The sequence below is a fragment of the Musca vetustissima genome, unplaced genomic scaffold (genome assembly GCF_032173495.1).
Source record: "Musca vetustissima isolate MV318-11 ecotype Yass unplaced genomic scaffold, APGP_CSIRO_Mvet_v1 utg10125, whole genome shotgun sequence".
Taxonomy (NCBI): Eukaryota; Metazoa; Arthropoda; class Insecta; order Diptera; family Muscidae; genus Musca; species Musca vetustissima.
Window position 1 is genome coordinate 157,110 of NW_026882177.1, and position 19,800 is coordinate 176,909.

Below are 19,800 nucleotides of genomic sequence, written 5' to 3' on the forward strand. Positions count from 1 at the left end.
TAATTTAATTTTTCCTAATATTTGTTTTTATTTTTTTAAAGTAAATGGTGGGAGTAATTCTTTTTTTGGTTTTTGAATTTCCGTTACGAAATTATTTAATAACAAGAAGAGAGTAGAAGCTTTTATTTTATAGGAAAATTAATTCGAGTAATCTATATTCAGAGCTTTTTTATTTTCTAAAGCTTTGCTTGACTTTTCTTATGTTTTATAGTTTTTGTTGCTAATATTTATTGTATATATGTTGATGATGTCAGCATCCTTTTCCGGTTTTGGTCCTTGTTATATAGTTGTTTTTTATATCATTAAGCTTTCAGCGTTATCAAAAGCTTCCTGCAATAAAATAATAGATAATATTGTTGTGTGCTATAAATAGATTTGCCAACATAATTATGGGAGAAAAAGGACAAAAAGAGAGTAGATTTATAAAGATGATTTTTTAAAGAATATTTTTATGGACATATATAGACATGGATATGTTTTAAGAATATTTGTTCTAGACTAAACTAGGCGAGGATTTTTTAATGAATCTTTCTTGATGAACCTCCCAAGGTAATTTTAAAAGAATATTTTTTCAAGGTCTTACAAAGGCGTGGATTTTTAAAAGAATATTTTTTTCAAGGACTTACAAAGGCGTGGATTTTTAAAATAATATTTTTTCAAAGGCTAACAAAGGCGTGGATTTTTAAAAGAATATTTTTTCAAGGACTTACAAAGGCGTGGATTTTTAAAAGAATATTTTTTCAAAGGCTAACAAAGGCGTGGATTTTTAAAAGAATATTTTTTCAAAGGCTAACAAAGGCGTGGATTTTTAAAATAATATTTTTTCAAGGACTTACAAATGCGTGGATTTTTAAAAGAATATTTTTTCAAGGACTTACAAATGCGTGGATTTTTAAAAGAATATTTTTTCAAGGACTTACAAAGGCGTGGATTTTTAAAAGAATATTTTTTCAAGGACTTACAAAGGCGTGGATTTTTAAAAGAATATTTTTTCAAGGACTTACAAAGGCGTGGATTTTTAAAAGAATATTTTTTCAAGGACTTACAAAGGCGTGGATTTTTAAAAGAATATTTTTTCAAGGACTTACAAAGGCGTGGATTTTTAAAAGAATATTTTTTCAAGGACTTACAAAGGCGTGGATTTTTAAAAGAATATTTTTTCAAGGACTTACAAAGGCGTGGATTTTTAAAAGAATATTTTTTCAAGGACTTACAAAGGCGTGGATTTTTAAAAGAATATTTTTTCAAGGACTTACAAAGGCGTGGATTTTTAAAAGAATATTTTTTCAAGGACTTACAAAGGCGTGGATTTTTAAAAGAATATTTTTTCAAGGACTTACAAAGGCGTGGATTTTTAAAAGAATATTTTTTCAAGGACTTACAAAGGCGTGGATTTTTAAAAGAATATTTTTTCAACGACTTACAAAGGCGTGGATTTTTAAAAGAATATTTTTTCAAGGACTTACAAAGGCGTGGATTTTTAAAAGAATATTTTTTCAAGGACTTACAAAGGCGTGGATTTTTAAAAGAATATTTTTTTCAAGGACTTACAAAGGCGTGGATTTTTAAAAGAATATTTTTTCAAGGACTTACAAAGGCGTGGATTTTTAAAAGAATATTTTTTCAAGGACTTACAAAGGCGTGGATTTTTAAAAGAATATTTTTTCAAGGACTTACAAAGGCGTGGATTTTTAAAAGAATATTTTTTCAAGGACTTACAAAGGCGTGGATTTTTAAAAGAATATTTTTTCAAGGACTTACAAAGGCGTGGATTTTTAAAAGAATATTTTTTCAAGGACTTACAAAGGCGTGGATTTTTAAAAGAATATTTTTTCAAGGACTTACAAAGGCGTGGATTTTTAAAAGAATATTTTTTCAAGGACTTACAAAGGCGTGGATTTTTAAAAGAATATTTTTTCAAGGACTTACAAAGGCGTGGATTTTTAAAAGAATATTTTTTCAAGGACTTACAAAGGCGTGGATTTTTAAAAGAATATTTTTTCAAGGACTTACAAAGGCGTGGATTTTTAAAAGAATATTTTTTCAAGGACTTACAAAGGCGTGGATTTTTAAAAGAATATTTTTTCAAGGACTTACAAAGGCGTGGATTTTTAAAAGAATATTTTTTCAAGGACTTACAAAGGCGTGGATTTTTAAAAGAATATTTTTTCAAGGACTTACAAAGGCGTGGATTTTTAAAAGAATATTTTTTCAAGGACTTACAAAGGCGTGGATTTTTAAAAGAATATTTTTTCAAGGACTTACAAAGGCGTGGATTTTTAAAAGAATATTTTTTCAAGGACTTACAAAGGCGTGGATTTTTAAAAGAATATTTTTTCAAGGACTTACAAAGGCGTGGATTTTTAAAAGAATATTTTTTCAAGGACTTACAAAGGCGTGGATTTTTAAAAGAATATTTTTTCAAGGACTTACAAAGGCGTGGATTTTTAAAAGAATATTTTTTCAAGGACTTACAAAGGCGTGGATTTTTAAAAGAATATTTTTTCAAGGACTTACAAAGGCGTGGATTTTTAAAAGAATATTTTTTCAAGGACTTACAAAGGCGTGGATTTTTAAAAGAATATTTTTTCAAGGACTTACAAAGGCGTGGATTTTTAAAAGAATATTTTTTCAAGGACTTACAAAGGCGTGGATTTTTAAAAGAATATTTTTTCAAGGACTTACAAAGGCGTGGATTTTTAAAAGAATATTTTTTCAAGGACTTACAAAGGCGTGGATTTTTAAAAGAATATTTTTTCAAGGACTTACAAAGGCGTGGATTTTTAAAAGAATATTTTTTCAAGGACTTACAAAGGCGTGGATTTTTAAAAGAATATTTTTTCAAGGACTTACAAAGGCGTGGATTTTTAAAAGAATATTTTTTCAAGGACTTACAAAGGCGTGGATTTTTAAAAGAATATTTTTTCAAGGACTTACAAAGGCGTGGATTTTTAAAAGAATATTTTTTCAAGGACTTACAAAGGCGTGGATTTTTAAAAGAATATTTTTTCAAGGACTTACAAAGGCGTGGATTTTTAAAAGAATATTTTTTCAAGGACTTACAAAGGCGTGGATTTTTAAAAGAATATTTTTTCAAGGACTTACAAAGGCGTGGATTTTTAAAAGAATATTTTTTCAAGGACTTACAAAGGCGTGGATTTTTAAAAGAATATTTTTTCAAGGACTTACAAAGGCGTGGATTTTTAAAAGAATATTTTTTCAAGGACTTACAAAGGCGTGGATTTTTAAAAGAATATTTTTTCAAGGACTTACAAAGGCGTGGATTTTTAAAAGAATATTTTTTCAAGGACTTACAAAGGCGTGGATTTTTAAAAGAATATTTTTTCAAGGACTTACAAAGGCGTGGATTTTTAAAAGAATATTTTTTCAAGGACTTACAAAGGCGTGGATTTTTAAAAGAATATTTTTTCAAGGACTTACAAAGGCGTGGATTTTTAAAAGAATATTTTTTCAAGGACTTACAAAGGCGTGGATTTTTAAAAGAATATTTTTTCAAGGACTTACAAAGGCGTGGATTTTTAAAAGAATATTTTTTCAAGGACTTACAAAGGCGTGGATTTTTAAAAGAATATTTTTTCAAGGACTTACAAAGGCGTGGATTTTTAAAAGAATATTTTTTCAAGGACTTACAAAGGCGTGGATTTTTAAAAGAATATTTTTTCAAGGACTTACAAAGGCGTGGATTTTTAAAAGAATATTTTTTCAAGGACTTACAAAGGCGTGGATTTTTAAAAGAATATTTTTTCAAGGACTTACAAAGGCGTGGATTTTTAAAAGAATATTTTTTCAAGGACTTACAAAGGCGTGGATTTTTAAAAGAATATTTTTTCAAGGACTTACAAAGGCGTGGATTTTTAAAAGAATATTTTTTCAAGGACTTACAAAGGCGTGGATTTTTAAAAGAATATTTTTTCAAGGACTTACAAAGGCGTGGATTTTTAAAAGAATATTTTTTCAAGGACTTACAAAGGCGTGGATTTTTAAAAGAATATTTTTTCAAGGACTTACAAAGGCGTGGATTTTTAAAAGAATATTTTTTCAAGGACTTACAAAGGCGTGGATTTTTAAAAGAATATTTTTTCAAGGACTTACAAAGGCGTGGATTTTTAAAAGAATATTTTTTCAAGGACTTACAAAGGCGTGGATTTTTAAAAGAATATTTTTTCAAGGACTTACAAAGGCGTGGATTTTTAAAAGAATATTTTTTCAAGGACTTACAAAGGCGTGGATTTTTAAAAGAATATTTTTTCAAGGACTTACAAAGGCGTGGATTTTTAAAAGAATATTTTTTCAAGGACTTACAAAGGCGTGGATTTTTAAAAGAATATTTTTTCAAGGACTTACAAAGGCGTGGATTTTTAAAAGAATATTTTTTCAAGGACTTACAAAGGCGTGGATTTTTAAAAGAATATTTTTTCAAGGACTTACAAAGGCGTGGATTTTTAAAAGAATATTTTTTCAAGGACTTACAAAGGCGTGGATTTTTAAAAGAATATTTTTTCAAGGACTTACAAAGGCGTGGATTTTTAAAAGAATATTTTTTCAAGGACTTACAAAGGCGTGGATTTTTAAAAGAATATTTTTTCAAGGACTTACAAAGGCGTGGATTTTTAAAAGAATATTTTTTCAAGGACTTACAAAGGCGTGGATTTTTAAAAGAATATTTTTTCAAGGACTTACAAAGGCGTGGATTTTTAAAAGAATATTTTTTCAAGGACTTACAAAGGCGTGGATTTTTAAAAGAATATTTTTTCAAGGACTTACAAAGGTGTGGATTTTGAAAAGAATATTTTTTCAAGGACTAACAAAGGCGGGGATTTTTAAAAGAATATTTTTTCAAAGACTAACAAAGGCGGGGATTTTTAAAAGAATATTTTTTCAAAGACTAACAAAGGCGGGGATTTTTAAAAGAATATTTTTCGTCCAGGACTTACATATCCTTGCTATAATCCGTATAAAAGCGAAGTTCTTCTACATCAGTCTCATTTGCGCCCATGCTCCGACGGAAGACAAAGATGAAGAGAACAAAGACATTTTTAGGAGCGCCTAGAAACTGCATATGACCGCTGCCCTGGCCATAACATTAAAATTCTGCTAGAAGATTTTAATGCAAAAATCGGAAGGGAAAATATTTTTGGTCCCATTGTCGGAAAATTCAACCCCCACGAAGAAACATCCGACAACGGCATGAAGTTGATTAACTTCGCGGTAGCAAAAAACATGGTAGTTAGCAGCACCAGATTCAAGCATCTCGGTATACACAAGGCCACCTGAATTTTTCCTGATCAAGCAACAAGAAATCAAATTGACCATGTTGTGGTAGACAGAAGGCATTCGTCCAGTGTTTTAGAAGTTCGATCGATACGACGAGCGAATACCCGTCTTAATATAGCAGCAAAGGTGCGATCTAATGTAACACGGAAACCCGACGTCGAAAAGCTGCAAACACAACAGGTAGCAGAGGCCTACTCCGCTCAACTTACCCACCTGCTTGACGAAAGCACTTCTTGTCGCGATAATAGTATAGAAGCACAATGGCAAAGAATTGTCTACTGCCTACAAACTGCAAAAACAACACTTGGATACCAAAAACCACCATCAAGATATCCATGGTACGATCAGGAGTGTCGTAATGCTACTGATGTGAAAAACACAGCGTATACGGCAACCCTGCAGACAGTAGCAACACGCAATGTGATGGAGAATTATCGGCAGAAAAGAGTGAGGAGAAACGTGTTTTCAGAAAAAAGAAGAAAGAACAAGAAAAACGTGAGCGTGAACAAATCGAGATGTACAGGAGTCAGAATGAAGTCCGGAAATTTTACCAACAGTAAAACACCAAACCGAAGATTTTGGTGCAGGCACATCCTCCTGTAGAGATGAAGAAGGAAACCTGGTGATAGATACAAACAGCGTACTGAAGATCTGGAAGGAACATGTTGAAAAACTTCTGGTATCAAATATTTGCGGTGAAGAGGATACCCCAGAACCAATAATAGATGACGGTATAGAGTGTATACCACCTAGCCAAGATGAAGTCAGAATAGGAATCAATCGGCTGAAGAATAATACAGCAGCTGGTGCCGATGGTTTATAAGCCGAACTATTCAAGACTGGGGGTCAGATGCTGGTAAGGAGCATGCACCACCTGATTAGTACAATTTGGCTAGAGGAAAGCATGTCTGTGTCCCGTGCACAAAAAAGAAGACAAGCCGATATGTGCCAACTATAGAGGAATAGGTCTCCTTCCCATCGCATATAAAGTGCTATCCAGCGTGCTGTGTGAACGACTGAAGCCGATGGTCAACAACATTATTGGACCATACCAATGCGGCTTAAGACCTGGCAAGTCCACCATTGACCAGATTTTCACTCTGCGCCAAATCTTGGAAAAACTCACAAAAAACACATCGACACATTCCACCTTTTTAACATCCTGCTGGAAAAGGTCATACGAGAAGCAAAGTTAAACAGAAATGGCACTCTGTACACCAAACAACACATGTTACTTGCCTACGTCGATGACATCGACATAATGGGTCGAACATTAAGAGCGGTAACAGCCACCTTTTAACAAATTGAGAAGGAGTCTGGCAAAGTGGTTCTGGCAGTAAACGGCGAGAAGACCAAGCTGATGGTATCAACGCGCTAGACGTCCAGTAGACTCAGACCAATTGTGGAACTTGAGAACTACAACTTCGAGGTAGTCAAAGATTTTATATACCATGGTACCGCCATAAATAAAACGAATGACATCAGTTTTGTAAATCGGAGAAGGATAGTGATGGCCAACCGGTGCTACTATGGTCTGAGCAAACAACTCAAAAGCAAAGCCACCTCCCGCCAGACCAAACTCACACTCTACAAGACGGTGATACTACCCGTGCTATTATATGGATCTGAAGAATGAGTACTTACGCAAGCAGGTGATGCAGCTCTTTGAGTGTTTGAGAGAAAAATTCTCCGAAATATCTATGGGCCGATCTGCGTTGACGGTGAATATCGCCGTCGAATGAACCATGAGTTGTACCAGCTATTCTCGGGCATCGACACTGTTAGACGAATTGAACTGCAGCGGCTACGTTGGCTAGGTCATGTTGTGAGAATGGATGAAGATGCCCCAGCCCAGAAGGCATATAAAAGCTAACCAGCTGATGGTTCACGCAGAAGGGTAAGGCCACGAATAAGATGGAAGGATCAAGTGGAAGACAATATTGCCGAATATGATTTTTCAAACTGGAAAAGCTGCGTAAAAGACCGATGTGCCTGAAAATCTTTTTTAAGCTCGGCTTATGGAACTAATGTTCTGTCGCAAGCCAAATAAGTAAGTTAGCAATCCGCGACGAATTGTAATAATTGGAAAAAATATGTTTAAAAAATTCATGCTCTACTATAGTCCTTGAAATGTTGTCCCCAATTTCTGAGGTTGAAAAAATATTCTATAAAAAAATACACGCCTACTTCCACCCTTAAAAAAATATTTGTAAAAAGTCCACGCCTTTTAAAGTCCTTGTGAAAATATTTGTAAAATATCCTTAAAAACCCCTTATATAGTCCTTGATAACATATGGGTTTTATAGTCCCTGATAAAATAATTGTAATAAATAATAAGTCCTTGACAAATATTTCTAAGGAATCTAAGCTTTTTATAGTTCTTGAAAAAGATAATTTTTTTAATATCCACGCCATTTATAGTCCTTGAATATATATTATTACAAAATCCTCGCATATTATAGTCCCTGAAAAAATATTCCACGCCTAATTGTGATCCGGAAATGTATTTTTAAAAATTCACGCCTTTCTTAGTCCATGAAAAACATTTGTAAGAAATCTACTACTTTCATAGTTCTTGAAAAATGTGTTTTTTCAAAAAAATCAAGCCTTTTACAGTCCTTAAAAACTAAGTCTAGCTCTACCAAATTATTTTCGAATTAAAAAAAAAACCTGGCAACCCTGTTATTAATTTTCTATACAAACATACCTTTTACAAAAGCTTTTTACACAAATTCCATTTACTTGGTGTATTCGTAAACAATTGGCGGTCTTTTTTTCGTTTCCTTCTTGCTGCTTTTTTGACAATTGCTGCCGTGATGTTTTTGGTTTCGTTATTAAATATTTTATTTTTTAATTGAACTAATGAACTCTTTTTCTATGTTATTTATTTGTTGTTGTAGGTATCTTGTTGATGTTAATAATTAATAAATTTCATTGTTAAATTCTCACTCATTTTTCAATGATACTGTTTGTTTGGTCCGTGGAACATTATTTGCTTGTTAGAGTTATTGAGAGAGAGCGAGAGTGATAGTTGAGAGATTTGTTATAAAGAATTGCAAATGTCTTATTAGAATTTGTAATTAATTATTTATTTTATTTCTTGTTACACTTTATTTTATTTGGCGTTCTGTTTGTAGGATTTTCCTTTTGTTTACCCTTAAATGTGGTGGTTATGTTATGTGAGGCTCTCTTTGAAGTTGAGAGAGAAATATGAGTGCCAAGAGCTTTTCTGGTTTGTTTACTTTTTCGCTTTTGCTAAATGCCGCGTGTGTGTTCATTATTCTGTTGACATACTATTTCGTTTGTTTTGTTTTCGTGTCACACACAGCCATTGGCATTAACAGTGAGAGACCACCAAGAGAGAGAGAGATAGAGAACTATCACACACAGTAGCAAGGAAATGTGCGTATGAGTTTTGTGATAGAAATATTGTTTTATTTGTTGTTGTTGTTGTGAGAGTGATTCGGAGAGATTCTACGAGCGAGCAAGTGACAAAGGACCCAAAGCTAATATTTGACACAGTTTGTTGGGGGAAATTTCAATAGTATTTTTTTTTCTTTCTTTCTTTTATTTTTCTTTTTGTTTTGGCAGTATTTTTCTTCTTTGTATTCAAATTGTTATTGTGATGAGTGTGTTGTTGTTGCTAGATTGAAGTCTATAATATATTTTAGTTTTGCGGTTAATGATGACTCCTTCGGCTTTCGGTTGTTTTTATTGTTTTCTTAATTTTTTTCTTGGGGTTTTAATGCGTAATAGAGTTATGTTATGGAGTCAAGTTGATTTTAGAGGAATTGCTATTTTTTGACACTTTAGGTTTTGGGAGTATTTTTGTTTTTGTGTGGCAACTAACATTTAATTATTTTTTGGTTGTATTTAGGCTATTTGGTTGTTCTTTTTGTTGTTGTTGATTTATTATTTTCTTTCTTTTTAATAAATTCCCTAAATGTTTATTCGTTAAGTTTGGTTTATCTGCGATTTTTTTTCTCTGTTTTTACATTCCAATAATTCGTGACCAAGTTTAATTAATTCAATCCAGAATAGTGTTTATTCGTAACTTATTTATATTTGTATGTATGTGTGTATATATAGCTATGCTTAATATTATTTTCCTATACTAGTTGGTATTACTTTTTTAAATAAATATTTTAACGAACTACAAAAATTGGTGTTATTCGTTTAAAACTAAAGCACAAAGTTATATTTTCTTAGGGTGGAGGGGGGTTTGGTGTTTCCGTCTCTCCTTTTGCTATTTACATTCAATTGCTTTCGAATTTTGTTACTTAAATTATGTTCCTATGAAGTACTGCATATGTTGGGAAATTGTGGCAAGTAAAATTTGCGTCACATCTTCTCTACTTCATGGTTTTTATTTGTTTTATTTATTTGTTTGTTTTTGTTTTTTGGTGTTGGGTCTTGAGATTGCTGCACAGAGACCGTATCACAGAATTTATTTCTATTTTTTTTTTTTTTAACTTTCAATTCACATTTGACACACAAAAAAGTCCTCTTTGTAGCACAGTTGTAGACGTTTGTGTATGTATGTGTGTGATTCTTAAGACATTTTTCGTTTCGTTCTTCTGATGACCGATTAAAATTGTGGAGCCACCTTCCACTTCTTAACATTATTAGCCTTTGGCAACATTTTTCTTTATTTTTTCTTTAATAAATAAACTATCTCTTGTAGTTTATCCCATTTTCATTTATATTATTTTTTCCAAATTTATATATATTTTTTTCTAATTTATTAAATTATATTAATTTATTCGTTCGTGTCCTTTTGATGTTCTCTCCGTTAAATCTACACCGATACTAAAGAATGCCTTTGACATTTCGGCAATACATTGACCGACATTTAAAGCGCATACCACAAAACACCGTGAGAGCCATGATTTCATATGCAAAAAGAGAGAGAGGGAGAGAGCGCTAGAGTAGGCCAATTGAATTTCTTGGCAATGCCAAACATGACAGTGATTTTTTTCGTTCATTCAAAAGACAACAAACATCCCACTTTATTGTGACACATGCCAACCATGCCATGTGCTGTTATCATATTTCCTGTAATGATGGTAGGAGGGCGAGAGAACAAGAGAGATTTTGAGAGACGGAATGTTATAAAGGAAATCACTGTAACAGGGTTGCCAAAAAGACGTGGCATGGATTTTAAAGGTTTTTTTTAAAAAGGCGTAGTTTTTTAAAGAATATTCAAAAAAAATATATTCATTTTCAAAGGACTTTACCTCACACAAGGCGTGGACATTTTTAACGAATATAGAGGCGTATTTTTTTTAAAGAATATTTTTTCAAGTACTGAAATGAGTGTGGATTTTTAAAGATTATTTTTTTCCAAAGGACGGCAAAAGGCGTAGATTTTTTACCCAAAACGTGGACTTAAAGAATATTTTTTCGAGAACTCACACAAGGCGAGGATTTTTTAAAGAATATTTTTTCGAGAACTCACACAAGGAGTGGATTTTTTAAAGAATATTTGTTCAAGGACCAACTCACACAAGGCGTGGATTTCTTAATGAATATTTTTTCAAGGACGAACTCACACAAGGCGTGGATTTTTTAAAGATTTTTTTTTCAAGGACCACCTCACACAAGGCGTGGATTTTTTAAAGAATATTTTTTCAAGGACCACCTCACACAAGGCGTGGATTTTTTAACGAATATTTTTTCAAGGACCAACTCACACAAGGCGTGGATTTTTTAAAAAATATTTTTTCAAGGACCAACTCACACAAGGCGTGGATTTTTTAAGGAATATTTTTTCAAGGACCAACTCACACAAGGCGTGGATTTTTTAAGGAATATTTTTTCAAGGACCACCTCACACAAGGCGTGGATTTTTTAAAGAATATTTTTTCAAGGACCAACTCACACAAGGCGTGGATTTTTTAAAGAATATTTTTTCAAGGACCACCTCACACAAGGCGTGGATATTTTAAAGAATATTTTTTCAAGGACCAACTCACACAAGGCGTGGATTTTTTAAAGAATATGTTTTCAAGGACCACCTCACACAAGGCGTGGATTTTTTAAAGAATATTTTTTCAAGGACCACCTCACACAAGGCGTGGATTTTTTAAAGAATATTTTTTCAAGGACCACCTCACACAAGGCGTGGATTTTTTAAAGAATATTTTTTCAAGGACCAACCCACACAAGGCGTGTATTTTTTAAGGAATATTTTTTCAAGGACCAACCCACACAAGGCGTGTATTTTTTAAGGAATATTTTTTCAAGGACCAACCCACACAAGATATATACTTACTTACACATTAAACTATATGCAATCATTACATATTGTAATTCTACACTTTTTTATATTTTTGTTTTCTCCCAAAAGCAAATGTTGGTTTTACCACCTTGAATTATAAACTTTTTTGATTTTTTTGTCCGCTTTCAATTTTTTAAACTTGTAACTTTAACCTGTAAGGACGATCGAACGCTTTGAGATGTCACAACACAATGATCGACTCACTTGTTGCAATGTTGAAACAACCTCCTGTTTCCCGTCAATTCTGCTACCCAGTTTTTATTGAATGGAGCTTACAACACCGTCATATGCCGGTGGTTGTAGCAATGCACACACACGTGTGTGTGTGCGTGTTTGTCCATTTTATGCTGCAAATGCAAATGTCCATTTTATGCTGCAACGCCTCCATAAAAAAATAAATAAATAACCGGAAAGTGCTGACACAATGTTAACATGGATTTAGTGGCTGTTCCCCTGGCAGGACATGGTGTTATTGGATTAATTCCAATTTCTTAGAATGTGTTATAAGACTGTTTTCTAACAATATTATTTTTATACCCTACACAACTATGTTGTCAGGGTATTATAACTTGGTACAACCCCAAAAGATTATAACGCCGCGAAATATTTGTCCTGCACTCACCTTTAAGTATACCGATCATCATATCTCAACTAGCTGAGTCGATCTAAACATGTGTGTCCGTCCGTCCGTCTGTCCATTATAATTTGTAAACACCATACAGGCCACAGTTATGGACCAATCTTTACGAAATTTTGCATGTAGGATGGGTTCTGGCTAATGAAGACACCTATTATTTTTGTTAAAGATCGGTTAATATTTAGGGGATAAAATGGACCAAATAATTAATTTTTGTCCGTTTATCTGATATGGAAAAGTAATTAGAAAGACTGTACTGAATATTAGTAATATTCGGAAAATATGTCAGTGTAAGGAAGATACGCTGTTGACCTCTAATCGGGCTCGAGGGTCCAATTATCTCGAAATAATACACAGGCTCGGAATTGAAATCCGCAGAAAGTTAGAGTTCCGTGGTAGTTGTGTAGGGTATCTATGGTCGGCCCCGTCCGACTATACTGCTCCGCTCACTGGTTTTAAAATATTTTTCAGTGTTTATAATAGGCATGGATGTTTATACCCTACACAGCTATGTTGTCAGGGGATTATAGCATTTTGCAACCCCAAGAGTTTGTAACGCCGCGAAATATTGGTCCTAGACCCACCTTAAGTATACCGATCATCATATCTCGACTAGCTGAGTCGATCTAGACATGTGTGTCCGTCCGTCTGTCCATTATAATTTGTAAACACGATACAGGCCACAGTTATGAACCAATATTTTGCATATAGGATGGGTTCTGCCCAATGAAGACCCCTATTGTTTTTGATAAAGATCGGTTAATATTTAGGTAATGAAGAGCTATGCGGGGAAACGCTTCCGTGGTGTCCAGCACCCTAACTGACGGTGATCCCAGCCAAGTCTACACAGGGGATTGCCATAGGAGTAACGAAAGTAGTGTGGACCCTATTGTCCGACCGACTTCCAGTCCGTCCTCAACAGGTCCTAGAGGCAATCTGCAACAGAGGTGATGACCGACGATGGGGAATCTGTTGATCCCCCGGAAACGGACAGTGGCTCGAAGGTTAGGAAGGCCCGAGAAGTGACTGATGCGAAACATTACAAACGTGCTGTTTCGTATCTTCGCAAATTCGTGGGGCGAGACGCGAATTTGATTTCGGAAAGGGAGGTCCACCTCATCAAGGGTAAGATGAGATATGTGAGGAAATTTGAGAGAATTTATCCTCACGCTCTCCATCGCGAACTCGAGATGGACAAGATCTCCCTCCCGAATCTCACTGCTCGCACAAAAGTAGTAGAATCGGCGAAGCCCACTGTCTCTGACAATAGTGCTAAGCCGACTTCTGACCTGAAGCCCAGTTCCAAGCCGAACCCGTGTTAGAATGCACAGGAAAAGGTAACTGAAAGTATCCCAAAACAGAATGTCACCCATAAAGGTGATCAACCTGCAGAGGGCTCTGTCTTAAAGCCCGATTCTGCGCCTAACGACAAGGGGGAGGCAAAAGCTCTGGGTGGATCCAAAAGTGGTCGAAGCAGGAAGAAGGGGAAGTCAGCAAAGGAACCATCGTCGCCCCACAGAATAAATCTCTGAAGCGTATCCGCTCTACAGAAGGTCCGCAACCCTCACCCAAGAAGACGATGACTTCTCGTCTGGTAGATCCTTCTACCTCTTATGCGGCTTGCGTTGGACAACAAACTGCGGAGAAACGACCAAGTACGGAGAAGGCTTCAACCTCCTCTGGAAAGGCGACCTCCAAGGCTCGTAGTCAACGACAGTGTAAGCCGTATGATAGACCAACTAAGGTAGCCACCGAAGAAGACCTTCTTGTGGCAATCATAGACAAAGCTAATCCTCAGGGTAGAATCAGTGAGAGTCTTAGTTGCTATTTGAAGGAGCCCTTCAGTCTGCTATCGTCTGTGGGACGGACCAAGGGGACCGACAGTTTGGTAGTGCCTTCATGCAGAAGGGTGCCAAAGTCATTAACTGTTTAAACAAGAAATCCAAGGATTTCCTTGTGGAAACCGTTAGTGGCTTTGGCGCTCTCTGGGAAGGAGCTAACCTTGCAGCGGTCTCCCTAGCAGAAATCCCAACAAGACGGGTCCTTTTGGCCTGGGTTCCCCCACTTTCTGTGGATAAGGAGCTCCTGCTGAAAATGCTGGCGCTACAAAACCCCAGCCTCACTACATCGAGTTGGATTGTGGTCAGTCTAACTCCCTGTAACGAGGATGGTGGTATGGTGGCGAGAGTGGCGGTTGACCCACCAGGGGACTACCCAAGGCGTGGATGTTTTCATTGTCTAGAATAGGCGTGGATGTTTTCATTGTCTAAAATAGGCTTGGACTTTTAAAAATATATTTCCTCAGGGGACTACCCATGGCGTGGATGTTTTCATTGTCTAAAATAGGCGTGGTCTTTTAAAAATATATTTCCTCTGGGGAGGGACTACCCATGGCGTGGATGTAAAATAGGCGTTGAAACTATTTATTTCGTGATCTATAAAAACCATGGATTTTTTTAATTGTGTTTTTATAAACCCAAAAAACCTAGGTTTCAAAAATAATTAATTAAAGATTTGGATTTTGGAAAAAAAATAATTTTTCTTTTCAAAAAACCCATCAAGCGTGTTTTTTTTATAAATACCTATTCAAGTGTAATAACTTTTTAGATGAAACATATTCGGCATTAAATTTGAAACTTCAAAATAGCAAACACACTTACGTACTATGATCTAACACACCAATTATATCGTCCTCACAAACATTTTAGATTATATTATGAACACATTTTCCCTGAAACAAGTGAATGCATGAATTTTCGTCACTAATATTATCGGAAAACGGATGGTGTGACATTGACACTTGTAGTTGTTTTTTTTTCTATTTTTTTGCAGAAAGATATTAGAACGAACATCCTAGGGGAGAATAATGATAAGAGGTGTGCGTGTGTGTGTGTGTGTGGGTTAACAATTTGTGAGGCTCTTTGATTTTTTTCCATTCAATCACTGCTGTCTCTATTTTTGTCTGCCTAAAAGGTTGGCCATAAAACAATTGACGATATCTCCGACAGCTTTGCCAGGCTCTACGGGCTGAGGCATTCATAAATGAATACGATGTCAGGCATACAACAGACATACACATGTATGGATGGCATGGTCTGATTCAATTATACAGTCACTTTCGTTTCGTCAGGGATACATCAGCCAAAGGCCAAACACCATTGGTGTTGGCAGTGTTGAAAATTAAATCGCTAGACCGGGAAATATTTAATTAACACCGATACCAGGTATCATATCCAGTATTCGATTAACCCAAAGTGACAATAAGTGTGTATGTGTGTGTGTGTGTGCGTGTCTGCCTATGTAAATTCACAAGCATTTAAGTGCATAAAAATTGAAATAGACACCAATGTAAGTCATAATTAAGGTGTTAAAGTGATTACAGATAAACTTTAATCGAATGAGGGAGGAGGGGAGGGGTTGGTGTGTGGTTGCGTATAACTTAAACTGTCATCAGCATAAAAAACAGATGTTGTGTGGGAATATATTAATAACATCATCAGCATTATTAAATGAAGGATATTCGTTTTTTAGGGGCGGAGTAGTGATATATAAAATATAATATGTTTGTCTATGATGTAATTAATTAATAAAATAATGTAATAAAGCAGTAATAACTCTTTGTGACATGCTATAAAAAATGTATTAATAAATATTTTCCGTGTACGCCTTTAAAAATATTTTTTAAAAAGCAAGTATTTAAAAATAGATTTTTTTTAAATACACAAATACTTTTTGAAAAAACTAAATATAAGGTATATTTTGCCTTTTTTGCCAGGACATTCGTTTGAGCTCAGCTCATTTTAAAACCAGTGAGCGGAGCAGTATAGTCGGACGGGGCCGACCATATGGTACCCTACACAACATCCACGGAAATGTAACTTTGTGTGGATGTTGTGTAGGGTACCATATCGCGATATTTGCAACCTCTTGACCGACTAGAGATCAGCCAATATTACTAATATACAGTACAGTCCTTCTAAATACTTATCCCGATTCCCTTCACCGTGGATTGTGTTGTGATGTTCGGCTTTCAATTGTGGCATACAGATCGACTCGAAAAAAACACAAAAAATTAAATTTTCGGTCCACTGCATTCCAACATTATTATCTGATCATCACCGAAGCGTTATCCTTGACCATACCTGGATCCTCATGGAAAATTTCAAAGCGATCCGCGCTATACTGTGTTTCTATATAATATCTGAGTACGTAAGCACCTGTAAATATTTAAGTGTAACTCCCAAATCCGAGTGCATATTACAATGTAATTGGTATCAATTTAAAGGCCATCCCATCCTCTTGGATATACTATCAACTTCTCGGGTCTATGTTCTTCAGGAGTAAATATATATGTCATAGAATACAAATTTTGTCATTTTTCCGACAAAAATCAGGGTCCATTTGACCCACTAAATATTGCCCGATCTTTATCAAAACAGTCATGCATATTCTTTGGCCCGATCCCCTTCTCCATGTAAAAATTCGCAATGTTTGGGCCATAATTGCGGCCTCTGGAGCGATCAGAAAAACCAACAAAAATTAAGTATGTAGTCCATTTCATCCCCTAAATATTAACCGATCTTTACCAAAAACAATAGGGGTCTTCATTGGCCAGAACCTATCCCACATGCTAAATTTCGTGAAAATTGGTGCATAACTGTGGCCTGTATCGTGTTTATAAATTATAATGGACAGACGGACGGACACACATGTTTTGATCGACTCAGCTAGTCGACATATGACGATCGGTATACTTAATGGTGGGTCTAGGACCAATATTTCGCGGCGTTACAAACTTTTGGGGCTGCACACAGCTATAAAACCCTGACAACATAGTTGTGTAGGGTATAAAAATTCACGCCTTGACAAAATATTTTTTTTTTTTCAAAACAACGCCTTAAAAAACTATATTTTAAAAGATCCAAGCGTTGAAAAATTATTTTCTAAAAAATTCTCGCCTGGAAAATAAATTTAAAAAATCTATGTCATGAACATTCATGTAAATACATGTTTTGATCATTTTTTTTTTTCAATTCAGACTTCGACATTTTTGTTAAATCCAAGCCTATACGTCTTGTTCTTTTTTAAATCCATGTCTTGAATTTTTTGAGTACGTGTTTTGAATTTTTTTTTAATTCACGTTTTGGAATTTTTTTAATTCACGTCTTGAACTTTATTTTATATGCGAGTTTAGATTTTTTTTTAAATCGGCGTATTAAAAAACTACTTTTAAAAAATCAACGAATTAAAAAATATTTAAAAAAAATCGACGGCTTAAAAAATATTTTTTAAAAATCCACCTTTAAAAAAGATTTTTTCAAATATCAAAGCCTTATTTTTTTAAATCTACACCTTGATCATTTTTTTTTTTTTTTGTTAATTTACGCTTTCATTTTTTTAATCCACACCAGGAACATTAAAAAAAAATACGCCTTGAAAAAAATATTTTAAAAAAAATTACGCTTGACAAAACTTAAACAAAAACGCATTGAAAAAAATTTTTTTTTAAATTACGCCTGGAAAAAAACTTTTTTTTTAATTACGCCTTGAAATTTTTTTTTTTAAATTACGCCTTGAAAAAACTTTTTTTTTAGGTTTGAAATGATTTTTTTTTATATTTACGCCTTCAAAACAACCTTTTTTAAATAATCAATATTTTCCCACAGGTAATATTTCAATCAAAGGCCCGCGACGAATTTTAAAATCCATTACGACGCGATATGAGATCAAGACACGTTCTACCGTCTTGTTGAAACCACATATTGATATATCAGAGTCAAACTAGATTTTAAGTACAATTTTCCTTTATCTTTGAATAATCCAAGCCAACTTAACATGCCACGACATAAATCATCTTATGTGTTTCCCCCTTAAATTGAATACCAAAGTAGGGTTAATAAAGAATAATTTCGAATTTTCCCTAACCTGCAAGAATCTACAAATATTAGATCTGTTCCCGTACTGCAAGAATCTACTACTTTTTACTACGATAACGAATTTTCCTTTATGATATCGAAGAAAATAGTAAAATCTAGTAGATTCTTGCAGTACGGGAACAGACCAATTACTAACAAACTTCAGGCATGGCATGGCATGTTATGTTGGCTTCTTTTATTGTAAAAGAATAAAGGAGAATGGCGTCCAAAATCAAAGTTGGCTCCGATCATGGCACAATGAATAGGTAGTTCATTTAGCGCAGCTGATGTCTCGATTAACTCTCAAAGTGGGTAATTTTACTTGAATTCCATGTGCAGTGTTGCCAACCATTTAAAATAATATAAGGAAAATTTTGACAGATAATCGGGACAAAAACAAATGTTTTTGTTTTGATACATTACCTTATTATTGCATCATGGCTCCGATATAACTTTCTTTTTTTACTGCCTTAAAACCAACATTAATCGAGGTATGACTTGTTCGCTTGGAGATAAATAATGTACTTTTTCACACATAATTGGTCTGTTCCCGTACTGCAAGAATCTACTAGATTTTACTATTTTCGTTATTGAAATTTTCCATGAGGATTCAGGTATGGTCAAGGGAAACGCCTATAATTTTCGATGATGATCATATAATAATATTGGGATGAAGTGGACCGAAAACTTATTTATTTATTTTTTTTTTTGTGTTTTCTCGAGTCGATCTATAGGCCACAATTGAAAGCCGAACATCACAACACAATCCACCGTGAAGGGAATCTGGACATGTAATTAGAAGGGCTGTATTGAATATTTCAACCTCGGTCAAGAGATTGAAAATATCGCGAAATATTGCCCAAGCTCAGAATATACAACCACGCAAAGTTGGATTTTCGTGGAAGTTGTGTAGGGTATAAAAGGTCGGCCCCGTCTGCCTATACTGCTCCGCTCACTGGTTTTATATATGTTTTATTTACGTGTACTTTTGAAACAGCGAAATCGAGTACAACTCCCATGTCTATATAATTGATATTAAGTTAACGGTCAAGCATTCCTCTTGGATACACAAATAAACATGCGAAAACATGTTATACACCCCTCTCTTAATGTCCTCTGAATTGAGAATTTCATGAAATTAAAAATTTAATTTACTTATTTTATTAAAACATGTCCTATGTAAATGTTATTTACGGTTATGTCAGTAGTCAAATCCAGTTTGACTGCTCTATTACAAATTAAATCGATAAACAAACGATTAATTATCGATTTCCTACCTACCATCAAAGCATGGCAAAAGTCGACTTATAAATCCCTAGTGTGTAATCACTAATGAAGCAAACACCGACGACGCGAGTGTAATTTCTGTTGAGTAAACAATTTTACCATCCAAAAGAAAATCGAAGCAAACAACCAAAAAGTTATTAATTGCAAATAAAACAATAATAAAGTTTATAAGAGAACATTAACAACAAATTAGAAAACTAAGAGAATAAAAGCAACAAAAATAAGTGCAAAATTTCATTGATAAAATTTCTTTTCGTCGCAGCTTTTGACGATTTGTAAAGAAACATGTAGAAAAAATTGTGAAAATTGAAACAGAGTGAAATAGGAATACAAAGTACGTAACGCAACGTTGGAGTGTGTGGCCGGGAAAGAGATGCCAATATAGT